Here is a 13,988-nt window from a genome sequence, read left to right on the forward strand (position 1 = left end):
CCATTGCCTGATACAAAGTGACCATCCGTCCCATTTTAGCTGGGACAAGCCCCACCCCAGGGTGTCCTGTATTTACCCTAGGGGAATATGGTCACCCTGACTATAAGACGTGTTGTCTAATCCTTTCCTCTTTCTGGTGGCTCATTTCTGAACGATCTCCAATCCATCAATGTTCTTAAGTTGTGGATGCAGTATTGAAGAACCACACATGCCAGCCTCACATACAGAAGTAAAACAACCTCTTCGCTTCCTCTGTTTATGCACCCAAGGATTACCTCAGCCTTTCTGGCAACAGCATAGCACTGAAACCTCACGTTCAGCTGATTATCCACAAACCATGATGAGGATTACCTGTTACGGTTAACCCGTATGAGCTGAAAAAGCCCCCACCTGCCACGTGCAGGGCATTGGTCCAGCCTCACAAGACCACCAAAGGTGGGGGACACCCCAGCACAGCCATAGCAGCACCTGTCTGTGGTGGTCTAGGGGCAGGGCAGGAGAGGGGAGAGCAGACGCTGGGAAGGAAAAACAAAATAGGAAAGGACAACATAGGAAAGAGTAATACAGAAAGGGACCGAGGGTCATAACAGACCACAAACTAAATATGAGTCAAAAGCATAACACTGTTACCAAAAAGCAAATATCATTATGGGATGCATTAGCAGAAGCATCTACTAATCAAAGCCTAGTCCTACTTCCTCACTACACAGGTGTCTTTAAAAGTTGAGTGTCTCTTTGATCCTAGATTCAGGCCAGGGAAAAATTAACTTGCACATCTGATTGGAGCCAAGCAGGCAGGCATTTTCCAATGGCTCTACCATGATTCCCTTTAAGATCCTTGGTATTTTCTCTAGAAGCATCTTCTCTCTGACATTGTTTCATCACCTGTTTGCTTTGCCCTAACAACCTGCTTTGATTTAACTCATTGCATTTAACCAGAGTAATACCAAAGCCGGTAACCTGAGACACATACACTTTTCATAAAAATATTACAGAAATGCCCAGTGCTCTCCACAACTTCCAAAATACTTTAAGAAATAGTTTTTATTAATAAAAACATTTCTGGTCCTATTTTTTTTTTAATCTCTGAAGTGGTAGCATCCCCTTTTAATGAGGGGAAAAAAATCTTGTTTTCTCTTTTCTTCTCTACATTATTAAGAACACTTGTCTGAAGACAGGATGTAGGTCCATCTGTTCCCTCATCTTATTCCCACCTCAAGCCATGTTCTGCAGTTTGTGACATCACAACTATTTCCATACTCACTAACTAGAACGTCACAAATAGAGGATGGCACCTTTAAGTGGGAAATAAACATTAGGAGCAGCTGAGCTTTTAAGCAGCAAGATCCTGTTTTCGTGCTAATGTCTCTTAGTAATAAAAAGTTGGGGCTAAAATAAATCTAATACAAGATATAGAAATAGAACTGCCAGAATAAGTTATATATCCAGGGTTTCCATAAGGTGTCAGTGAGTCTTTACCACCATGAACTGGCTTCTTTGACTTTCACCTTACTTAGTCCATAATGCAGCTTATGTACCATGTTTGTAACTTACAGCCAGACTGACCAGAGCTCCTACATTCAATCAGTAGACCCCCCACTCACATGTAGGTGGCATTCCTGGGCAACCACACGTAAGTCAAATTTTGTATATGTCAGGACAGGGGAGGGACCCTATTACCTTCAGGTCCCCCTGGACCAGGGCTGCATAGTGGCTTGGCAACAATGGTGAAGATGGTGGCAGCTCCATGCCTATTCGCAGCACTCACCCTGCTGCCTGGCTCCGAGCTCCCCTCTGCTTGTGGAAGCCAAGAAACTGACCAGTGCTGCTGCGCCTGGCTTCCAGCTCTCCTCAGCAGCTGCCGAGAGCACAAGGATTGGGCTGCCACCTGGTTTCCAAACCCCATCACTCATGGGAGCCAGGAACCTGACTGGCGCAACAGCACTGGTCAGTTTGCCAGCCCCTGCAAGCAGATGGGAGCTGGGAGTCAGGTGCAGCTGCTGGGAGCCACCAGTGCAAGGGTCCAGCTGCTGCCTGGTTCCCAGCTCCCTGCCAGTCTCAGGAGCCAGACAACTCACTGGTGCAACAGCACTGGTTGATTTTGACTCATGTTATTCTAAGAATTGCATAAGTCAACACTGCAAAAGTTGGAGGGCTACTGTAGGCCATTGAACCACCACCAGATGATTACTTTCAGACACTATGGCCTGCAACAACATGAAGATTGGGGACCCTCACACTTACTCCCACCATTTCAATGTTTGCAATACCATGTGCAAAAGAAATAAAAGTTAAACTTATATATGGTTTAAACCGTTTATGACTGGAGTTTATGACTGAATACCTGACGCGGTCTATGAAACCAATGAACCAAGAGGTACTGAAAAATTAGGCCTCTGGGAAGGTGCAGCTTTCAGATAAAGCAAAGGATGAGAACCATAGGCTTACACCTTATGAGAAACTCTAGACCTTCCAGCCACAATCACTGCTGCATGTTACCTGTACAGCAATGGGGAGTACCGACTCCACAATATTAGCAGCTTCTCTGGTGAAGAACCAGGACAAGCAAGTAAGAAGGTTAAGCGCAGCAATGATGCAGCCACCCACTACCTGCCTGTGGCAGGAGATGGGGTCTCCGAGACACTCACTCTCCTCTTCTGGCTTTTGGCAGGCATGCTGAAGATGGGACTTGGCCAGCGGGTGTGCCAGTACATAAGCCAGAGCTCTGCGAGCCTCCCTACGCTGACGGCACCTCTGGTCCTTGAGCACGTGTTTAGGCAGGAGGCGATGGCTGGGCGGCGGCGAGTAGCGGGCCGAACAGGGCTTGGTGGATGTGGAAACCGAGCGTGATGGGCCTGGGGGGCGGCGGAGAGAATTGAGGGGGGGAGGGCAGGGCAGGGCAGCACTGGCGGTACGCAAAGAGGCAGGCAAGCCGGGTGGGAGTGCAGGGCAGAAGCGGAGGTGAGCGGGGAAAGCAGGCTGGGTCGGAGGCTGTCCTGGGACAGCGGCTGGACCTGGGGGACGAGAAAACGGGGACAGCGGCTGGAGCAGGCGGACTGACAGGAGAACGCCGGCGGCAGAGCCGAACCAGACCGGCGGCACCGAGCGCGCGTGTGCGGTATGTGTGAGAAGGTGTTATCTCCCGCCCGGCTGCCCGAACCGGCCGGCTCCTGATTAGTTACACAACCTTTTAAACTGCACCGGACGCAGACCCTCCCAGTGGGACACGGGGGACCTCCCACCCCTCAGCGAGTACAAGAGGCCGCTCCGCACACTTACCGGTTCCTAGCGCTACCTCGATCCCTGTAAATGGAGACAAGGGCCCCCCCCACTTCAAGCATATGGTACGGCCTCATCCCCGTCACGCATGCTGGAACTTGTAGTCCTGCGCTGGTCCCAACCCCGTGTGATAGAGGATGGGGAGGAGCCTAGAGAACTACAAACGTTGGACCCTGAGCGAGTTCACTGAAGAGCCGAGAAGGGGAGGGGTGTTTTGTCACGTGAGCGCTGCTGGTGCGCCCGCTCCAAAAGCACCGGCGCTTTAGGCTTGGATTCTGTGCGAACCAAACACTCGGTACGAGCAGCAGCGGTACGCTGTGGGCGGGGTAGGGAAGGAGCAGGATAATCCCGTCTCTACGCTAGCAATTCGGGGTACGCGCACTTTCTTCCGGCACAAAGCCGAACACCGCAGCCTTTGCTCTCTCTGCTCCAACTCCCAGTCACTCCCTATTCCACCCTTCACCCGTTTGCACGATGCTGGCTCAGAGGCGGGGGTGCAGGACGAGGTGTAGGCTCGGGGGTGAGAGGTGCAGCGTGTGGGAAGGGGCTATAGGCTAAGGCAGTGGATTGGGATGTGAGAGGGAGTTTAGGCCTAAATTCCCTCCACGTTGCACGGCCCTACAGCTGCCTAGCAAGCCCCACACAGGGGCTCAGGGCTGCTGCACAGAATAGGGCCTCAGCTCACTGATCCAGCTATAGAGCTCCTCCCACCCCACAGGGGGAGTGGTCGCTCAGTAGAGGGGCAGAATCTGTGCAGGAGTAGGAGCAAGAATTGCCCGCTCGCCTGCACCGAACCGCTTGTATGCCGTTTGCTGCAATAGGTCTAGTCTATGCAATCCAGGAGAACTGGCAACCATGGAGCAAGGCAGAGAGGGAGGTTCACCTGCAGCTTTAGGGCAGCAGTTGGGAGCCGCAGGTGATGGAATAGCTGCCTCCTGCTCTTCCTGATTCCTTGGGTCTGTGCTCACACCACTTGCTGCCACCTGGTGAGTGGGGAGGAGCACAGCCCCCAGGAGTGAGGAGGTGGGGGACGAGCAGGGTTGCAGAGGGGGACTGAAGGCTCTAGGGTGGGGCTGAAACATAGGAGGTTGCTCCATACTGGGATCGAGAAGTGTGGAAGGAGAATCAGGGCTAGGGCAAGATGTTGAGGTGTAGGACTAGCTCAGGGGTACAATGTTGGGGTGGTGCTTACCTCAAGATGCTCCCAGAAGCAGCTGGCATTGCCCTTCCTGTCCCTGTGGTCACATGGTACTATGCTCTACCCCATCTGCAGACACCACCCCTGCTGCTTGCCTAGGTCCTGGCAAGTGGGGGTGATGCTTGCGTTGGGGGCAACATGTGGCAGTTTGTGGTGACCCCTATGTATAGGAGCCAGAGGGAGGATATGCCAGCTGCTTCTTGGGAGCCATACAGCCTGGGAGCTAGGAGGAAGCCTTTCAGCCCTAATAAATGGCATTGCTAGCCTGACAGTCAGTGGTTTGGTCAGTAGCTGACCAGAGGCCCCAAGATCCCTTTTTGACTGGGTGTTTTGGTTGCAGCAGTAAAACTGCTCTCCAATCAGTATTTCCCAATCAAGGGAAAAACATTGAATTACAGGTACCTGGACTTGAAATTTGAATTTTGTTGCCATAAACAGTTTCATGAACTTTCTGATGATTTGGCAGGTTTAAGACTTTCCTTATTAAAAACTCTGATGCAAGTAAACACCATAAAAACAAAGCAGAAACTACTGGATTAACCAGGGGATACGGACCTTGGAAGCACTATAGATAGATGTGATTGATCCTCAACCTCAGTGCTAGTATCTATCTGAAATGTCTGCATGCACCAATTGCTGATGAGGGAATTCTCTGCCAAAGCATTAAAAATTCTGCACACAATATTTTAAATTTCTGCCATTTTGTTTGTCAAAATAGCACGATATAATCACAAATTTTCAGCTATTTTGGTAAGTTCAAAATGCCTATGAGTAAATATGTCTGTAACAATGCAGACCAAAAAAAAAAAATCCTGAAATGCATTGTTTTGACAAATAGATTTTTAATAGGCATATTAATGGGGAACATTGAGAAATTAATTTGAACGACAATACAAATGTATTTTCTGCACCCCTCAGAAGGCTTATGGGGAGGAGGTCAGAAGGGCTGAGGGAGAGGGAAGCAGCCTGGGACTGAACTTGGAGGATCGGTAGGTATAGGTGGAAGAAGTATGGAACGGAGTTAGGGGGGATTGTTAGGAAGCTGGGGAGCATCCTACATTCAGATCCCGACTGACTCCTAGCTTCTCCCATTCAGTCAGGCACATTTATCTCTGTCCCTATGCGTCCCTTCACCTCCCCCCGTACACATGGCCGTGCAACCCCTAATCAGTACTGTTACCCCACTAGCTTCTGAGCCCATACCCCAGTCTGTCTCTCCCACTAGTCCCTCTGCCCCCTAGCCTGTGATTCTACCAGCAGCACCATGTTACCCACTGTGGTCTGCCTCCTCACCTGGCCCCATGGTGAAGAGAACATCTTATTCCTCCTAACTCTCTGCCAACTGACTATCCTTTTTTCTGATGCCCAAGAAGCCCTGGGGAGATGAAAGGTCTAATTGCAGTGTCTCTCCAACAGAACCAATATTTTGCAAAGAAAAAAAATCTGTGGGCAATATGCATTCTGGGTGTACTCAGTGGCACAGAATTCTCCCAGGAGTAAACAGTACTCATCAGTAACAATGAAACTGTTACCAACAGGGGAAAGATTTGCTGGAATGAGGAGGAAAGATTACCCTGCAGCTGGCTTTCAGCTAGCAATTTCCTTATTGTGAAAAATAAAAATGATGACAAATCTTAACATATTCAAGAATAAATATAAAACTAAGCTCTTCATCAAAGCTTCCCCAGAATGATGATGATGATAAATGGAAAAACAAAAAAGCCTAAATACATGCTTAGAAACAGAGAACCAAAGGAGAGAATGTTCAGATCTTGCTGAGTTAGCATGATTATTGTGAGGCATTCAGATTCTACAGTATAAATACCTAGCTTGATAACCACCCACTGAAATATTTAATAGCTATCCTCCAATAAAACTTTTGTTGAAAATCAGTGACAATCAATTCTATTTTCCAATCAGTGTCATTGAAGATAAGATGGACTTCAGTAGCAGCTGTGTAATCCATAGTGGAAAATAAAAGTACTTAGGATAAAGTTGAGGAGACAGCAGTTAGAACTGATCCTGCCAAAAAAATAAAAAAGTGAGTCCTGGAAGTGACAAATAAATGATGGGTAAACAAGGCTGTAACAAAAGCAGCAGGAGACAAAAGAGGCCTTGGTAACATAGTCCAAATCTCAATCATACATATTATTCCAGGTTGTTTGCAAATTTAGGCAAACGTCACTACGTTGGCTGGACTCTGTTCAAATTTTCAGGGTTCCTTTTGCAAGTAAAATATGTAGAAACTTTTTCTTACATGACATCTTATATCGGGAGCACAAAGACTCAGCTTCCAGAAAAATAGATACTGAAGCAAACCAGCCTAATTTGACCCCTGTACCAAACTAAGATTCCCACTGGCTTTGCCCTTTCCTGGATACATTATTATTAGGATGAATGTCATTTTCGCTAGGCACCTGTGAGCAACTGCTAGCAGGTGACCCAGAACATCATCTTCTTGGGATCCTTGGTGGACGGCAATTACTTGATGTTCAAAATATAATGAAGACTATTTCTAGGACACTTGCTACTCACAGTCCCAGTCTTTCTCATAATCTATGTCTAATCACACACAAATTAATATAAATGCAGTGAGGGTTAATTGTGGAACATTGTCCGTAGAAAATTTAACACCACAGTCAGGAAAGTCAAAGTTAAGGTTGATTTCCTGGGTTGGTGAAAGTACAGAGGGCAGTTTTTGAGTTGAAAAGGGAGTGAGGGAGGCATCCCAGCATAATGTTGGCTTCGCTCTTCATCATAACAGTGTTGACAAAGGTGATCCCTGAAAGTGGTGTTAATATGGGACACAGCACACAATGAGAAGAGAGATTTGGATCATGTAAGTAATTGCAAAAATAGGAGGGAAATTAGTACAGACCAAAAGTAAAATAATTAGGTTTATGGTAGGAGATAATCTAGGGCAGGGTTTTCCAAACTTCATATAGTTGGAACCCAGTTTTTTCAGTACCTTTTTGTGGCCCAAAAATATAAATGCATATAAAAAAATGAAAAAATGAATAATTTTTCACTGTTTATTATTTATTCACAATAATAATAGTACATAGTGATAATGTGTATATTTTCTAAGGACCGGTATTTTTTTTCCAAGGACTAGTACTGGGCCATGGCCCACACTTTGGGAAGTGCTCATCTAGGGAATATGAGCTAAAGGTCTGCTCCTGCTGCCAAAAAGAGTCACTGGAAGTTTAGTGTAAACAAGGACACGACCTCAACTGAGCTCATTCTGGATCACAGAACAGATTTCAGGAGCAACAAAAGAGAAATCATAGATGCTATCAGGCTAGCACATAGGTAGATCTCCAATAAAGAAGGCAGTGCCTTACCTTCAGTCACCCTCCCGTCACAACTTCCTGCAGCTACACAAGATGAAAAACGATAGCAGCCATGGCTACCAGTCTTTTGCTCAAATCAGTAGATCTCTTGTCTTGGCATTATGTACATCAGAAGGGGTGGAGCATGTCAGCATTTGATTGCTATTGGCCTTTTCTGTATAAACTAGGTTATAGTGTTTCAAAATAATCCTATTCTTACAGCTCTTATTTAAAATCTGAGAAAGTGGGGCTTATCCACAAAAGCTCATTACCTAATAAATAAGTGTTAGTCTTTAAGATGCTATAGGACTGCTGGTTATTTCTGAAGCTCTCAGCTGAACAACTTACAGCTGGGGCTGAAACGGAGAAAGAACAAGTGTTTGGTAGAATAATGTCATGTGCCTAAGGCTACGTCTACATGAGCCCCAAACTTCAAAATGGCCACGCACATGGCCATTTCGAAGTTTACTAATGAAGCACTGAAATGCATATTCAGCGCTTCATTAGCATGCGGGCGGCAGCGGCACTTTGAAATTGACACAGCTTGTAGCCGCGCGTCTCGTCCAGACAGGGCTCCTTTTCGAAAGGACCCCACCTACTTCAAAGTCCCCTTATTCCCATCAGCTCATGGGAGTAAGGGGACTTCGAAGTAGGTGGCGTCCTTTCGAAAAGGAGCCCCATGGGGACGAGACGCGCGGCTGCAAGCCGCGTCAATTTCAAAGCGCCGCGGCTGCCCGCATGCTAATGAAGCGCTGAATATGCATTTCAGCGCTTCATTAATAAACTTCAAAATGGCCATTTGCGTGGCCATTTCGAAGTTTGGGGCTTGTATAGACACGGCCTAAGAGTGTTAGGTAATTATGCAACCAAAGCTAAATTATTCTATAATTAGGATAAGCACCAAGTTAGAGTGTTCCAGGCTCTTTGGTGTGAGCCTACAATGGACTCACATGAAAGAACTTGGCATAGAATAAAGATGCTATATTTGATTTCATTTTTGTTTCAATCAACGGATAAAATAAATCTCAGAGCATTCCCAATGGCTACGAAAGACGAAAAACGTTTACTTTCATTTATGGTAAATACGCAATACTTACTGTGAATAAAGCCACAAGCCTGAGGTTTTGAAACTTAACCACAGTGCTCAGAACCTTGCTGCCCCAGCCCCACAGTAGGAAGGGGTCAGTCAGGTAATTTGAAGAGCGTATGGCAGTCTCATCCACCTTGCTCTCTTTCTCTTTTAAATTTATTCATATTAAATATCTAAAGAAATCCGAAAAGTCTCCCTAGTAACAGGTTTTCCTGGTTTACAAGAAAAGGAGAGACCAAAAGGAACTCACAGAACAGGTGATTCTGTGATCCTGACCCAGAGCTCTAACCAGAGAGCATTCTGGGGTAACTGATGGCTTTTCAGAGTGCCCTGGGAAGGACTGTATGATACAGCAGGCCCTTCCTGCTGTGTGATCTGTCATGATCTATGGTTGGTGGATAGTGCTGTAAAGATCCTCTGCTGATTGTAACCGTATTGAATTTAGGGGAGGCTATGTCAATTGATACCAAGTGAAGATCTGGCCCCTAAAGGCCATGGCTACTAGAAACCTGTGTTTCAAAAATATTTTTCAGGTTTTGTTAATTCAGGTCACCAAATGAAATTGTATTATCGCATCCATGCTACTGTAGCATTACGCAGCTGCAAGACTGAAGATCGCACAATCAAGTGGGTAACGGAGCAAAAGCATCTGGATACTGTTCCATAGTACAGGTTAACATGCCCACTGAGAGCTTTCACTGGGCCAAGTTCAAGCAAATTGTGGGGCAAAGACACAAAATGAAACATTAGGTTCATCTAGTCCAACTTCTAAAAAAAAAGACTCAACTATATCATCTTTACCCAGCTAATGGAAAGTTCATAATTGTCTGTGTTATGACAGCCATCCCAGCTCCACTAGGATCTTGTCATCAGTAGGGTGAGACCACATTAATTCTGGAGGGCGTACCTCCAAAGGAAACCTACCTCCTGTATTTGTTAATTCAGTAGGAACTGTTCTTTGCATTGAGTTAGTAATGACTCAAGCCCTGAATGTGGCACAAGGGTGCTGTGCTCCTTGAGTTGCTATGTTTTCAATGAGATGTAAAACCAGTCTTGTGGTCTTTGAATAGCCTTTTAAACTTTTCAAAGGGTTTTATTATTCAAGCAGGCTAAATTCCATCTTGGGTTATTATGTTTCACCTCTGTAAATCCCCTGATAATTTAAATTGGTTAAGGCATTCTCTTTCACTTCCTGTCCTAGGCTGTTTCATGCTATTGCTAAGCCATTGTGTTTTACTTTGAGGAGGCTTCATACCATCAATGGGTGAAATTCTACCACCATCCACTTTGCAAAGCACTGAGGAAGCCTGGAAGGCACTACAGAAATATATGAGATTATCATTGCTTTCCTGAACAATTTCACTTTCCTTTGAAGTGTAACAAATTACAGAAATTAAACCAGCCTCCCTTTCAATCATCCCAGATAATACAGATGCAGCTCAAAGAATTAAAGACTTTGACAAAAGCACTAATGGGCCCTCTGACCCTATTTTTCCCCAGATATAATTATTCCTTTTAAATGCTGCCTGTAACCATTGGAAGAATGTAGGCACAAGGGTTGGCAGTATGACTGAACCTCAATAAGCCTTCTCTTTTTTATTTTTCTATTTGACAGTTTATCCATGAAATAACTTGTCCCTTGACCTGAGAACTGTAATTGATTTTGATCATTTTGTGCAATTTAGCAAAGTGACTGCTAAGAATACAGATATCTGATATCAGTAATAACTCATTACATTCCATTATGTTGTCATCTTCATTTGTCACAAGACATTTAATGAGGCATTTACATTCTGAATTTGCAAGATGTGAAGAGTACTGAAGCAGAGCGTGAGGATGTCTGTAATTTAACAGCTCTGATCTTCCCCAAAGAACTCAATATAACTGTTTTAAGGCAGAAAGTTGTCTACACAAGATTAGATGTATCACAGTCCTGTTCTGCTCTCTGCACCACAGAAGCCACCAGCATAATTGGTACTAGTTGTCCTTTTTTGGCAGCCATGACAGAGTAGTCATGAAACAGCGAGGGACAGTCTGCTTCTGTGGTATCCAACCAATTCTGAAGGAGTCACCACTGAAGGAGTCACCATTATAGCGGCTACTGCGAAAGCAAACTAACCACATTGTTCTGAAGATATATTCATTGTTCAAGCCAGCTAGCTGCACTCAACCAGCTACATAACCCCAGTGGCTAGCATATTGGACATCACAGCTCTATACAGAAATTGGACTCCCTCCAGTCACTTTGGGGTTATTCAGGATGATCCCCACTCTGGCACTTTGAGTGCAGAAAGTCGGAGCCTGCAAGAGCTTTCAAGTACCCTGCCACTATAGGCTTCTGCTTTAAAAAAAAGTGCTTCGCAAGATCAGAGCTTCCCTCACCTTGGGTGATACACTTCCATGACTCAAGCACCAAAACCCCTTTCAGCAACCAGGAAGGCAAACTTGGGATGTCTTCCTGTGGGGTAACCCCAAGCTCTTAACCCTCCCTCCGGAGAGAGCTTGAGAAAGTTGCAATTTCTTAACAGCTGACCTTTCAGTCACAAGCATGTGCACGTAGAACATCCTGCCATTTAGGACACAGGGATCAGAGCATAGTCTTTGTCATAAATGAATGCAGGAGAAGGTTAACAGAGCTGTCTGCAGCAGGCAGGCAGGTAAGCCAACTGGAGGAAGAGAAACTTTTTTAACTGGGAACAGTTACAGTCTGAGGGTGTTTGTGTGGCTGCAGAGGAGACAAAAAGAAATGATTGCTCCTCAGCAGCTGGAATAAATCCAGTAAATCTGACAGTCTCAAAATCAGCTGTAGATATGTAAATAGAAAGAAAATGTTTATGTAGATGTCATCAGGTTATTTTTTTTTAATTGGCGTGGACTTTTCCAGTTGCTCAGGTTAATTATTTGATTCTTTCCCCTATACTCTGTAACTTCTAATCTGAATCCCAGGGAAGTAATTCTTGGTGCTGCAACTGGTATGTTTGAGTTATTTTCTTTCATTTTGTGAATAAATTAAATTTTTAGGGCAATGATTTGATCCATGTTTCCTGAGAAGAGAGTCTGTATATATACATGCCTTTAGACTGAAAGGTTGGCTGTCCGATTACAGCTCTTTTTTTTCTAAGCTCTCTTCTGAGACAACATTAAGAGTGTGGGATATCCCGCAGAGAGATATCTGAAGTGCATCTTCCTGAGTTAAAGTTGGGGTTTTTTTTCCACTTGGATGGTGGCAGCTGCCTCCCACGCTCAGGGAATCTGTGACCTTCAGGAGTTTTTTAAGCAGAGCCTTTCAGGCAAGGTATTTTTAAGGTTTTGAAGGACCCCACTTTCTGCACTCAGAGTCGGAAGGCAGCCCTGACAGTCTTAAAAGGGTGATTTTATTAACAAAACAAAGAAGACATACTTGATAAGTATACCTAATTGTTAGGTGTTACAGAGCAACTGAAAAAGGTAGATTAAAGCACAGAAAATTACTTCCCTGGGATTCAGTTTGTAAGTTACAGTGTATGGGGAAGGTACATAAATCGACCAGAGATATCCCACGAACCAAACCTGGAATTAAAAATACAACCTAATTGCATCTGACTAAACATCCCCATCTACTTGTGTATCTGTTGTTCCAAGATTCAGTCCTTCTAGGTGTGGATGTTACTGCAAAATTCCATATCTGGTTTCTGGCTAATTTTATCTTGTATCAGAGAGGTAGCTGAGTTAGCCTGTATCTTTAAAAACAGCAAGAAGTTCTGTGGCACCTTATAGACTAACAGATATTTTGGAGCATAAGCTTTCATGGGCAAAGACCCACTTTGTCATTTTATCTGGCTCTCTCTCCTCTAGCCACACAAAAGACTGCGGCAGTCAGATCACTGCTTCAGTTCAAATCTCACACTCTCTTCTCATTGGTTCACCTGGCTTCCTGCAAACACTGCCTGGAGATTTTCAAGGATACACAGTCTCTGGGTTTAATTCTTTACAGGTAATTTAACTAATTGAATGGCTGGGGTGTCTAAAAAAGGGTAATAGCCCTTCCATCCATCACAAAGATATAGTTGAAACGTGTGGTGCTGCTATTCCATTATGTCAAAAAAAATCAGGTAATGAAAAAGGGGGCTCTGAGGGTTCACGCTTTTATCTTAAGGAAGTAGGGTTTACGTACGTTTCAAGTTGCAAGGAAAAACTAGTATCTCCAGTCCGTGTATGAAAACATCAAGAGATGTGGAATCTTCCACTTCTGTTTCTAATCTATTCCAATGATTAAGGATCCTCACTGTTTAAATTGCATTCCTAACTTCACATTTGAATTGTCTGCTTCCACTTCTACGTATTGGTTCATCTCATGCCTTTCTTTGCAAGATTTAAGAGCCCATTGGTACCTGGTATTTTCTCCCCATGCAGGTTACTTGTATAATATAATGAAGTCTCCCTCTGACTCTGCTTTTTGATAAACTGACCAGCTTGAGCTCTCTAAGGTTATGGGCACACAGCAGCATTATTCCAAAATAAGACATTTAAAAATAGCTATTTAAAAATATGTTATTTTGAAATAATGTGTCTACGCAAGAAAATGTATTTAGAAATATCACTCAGCTAGCAACACAACCCATCACACAAGGAAACGCTTTATGTTCCTCAAAAGGCAATAGTATTAATAGCCTCAATGCCATAATTGTCATCATTTTGTTTTAAATGAGGAAAAAGACATGTATCCAGGGACTCTGTAAAACCTAATAACCCTGGGCAAAGAGGACCGTTCATCTGGCTCTGCTCAGTTTTCTTTTGAACAGATACCTCCCAACCCTTCAGAGAACGGCCCTGCAACACAAGGACGTTGTGGTCCAGAAACTACAATTCCCACAATACCTAACCCTTGCGCATATGCGTTTGTCTAGTCTCGCGCAGGCTCGCAAGGAACACTACAACAAGAAGTCTCGAAGCTACAGACTAACACGGCTACTTCGCTGTCACCACGGAACACTACAACTCCCAAAAGGTATTTCGGCCAAAGGGTGGCTTGGGTAACACGCGGTCTTCGCGGAGACAAAAAGATGAGAAACTACGACTCCCAGAATGCTTTTGATGCCCGCGCCTGCGC

General features: G+C 44.8%; 1 protein-coding gene across 2 annotated transcripts in view; it reads right to left on the bottom strand.

Moving 5' to 3' along the window:
• ADCK1 (aarF domain containing kinase 1) overlaps positions 1–13,988 on the bottom strand; it is a 173,995-nt gene that overhangs the window by 159,680 nt on the left and 327 nt on the right. Inside the window, exon 1 of one of the 2 annotated variants that reach the window (XM_074996704.1) lies at positions 3,280–3,283. The exons of the other annotated variant lie outside the window; for it this stretch is intronic. The gene's annotated coding sequence lies outside the window, so the exon portion shown is untranslated. Of the gene's footprint in view, positions 1–3,279; positions 3,284–13,988 lie in introns of those variants that run through there. 2 annotated transcript variants of the gene reach the window in all.

The sequence above is a fragment of the Carettochelys insculpta genome, chromosome 6 (genome assembly GCF_033958435.1).
Source record: "Carettochelys insculpta isolate YL-2023 chromosome 6, ASM3395843v1, whole genome shotgun sequence".
Taxonomy (NCBI): domain Eukaryota; kingdom Metazoa; phylum Chordata; order Testudines; family Carettochelyidae; genus Carettochelys; species Carettochelys insculpta.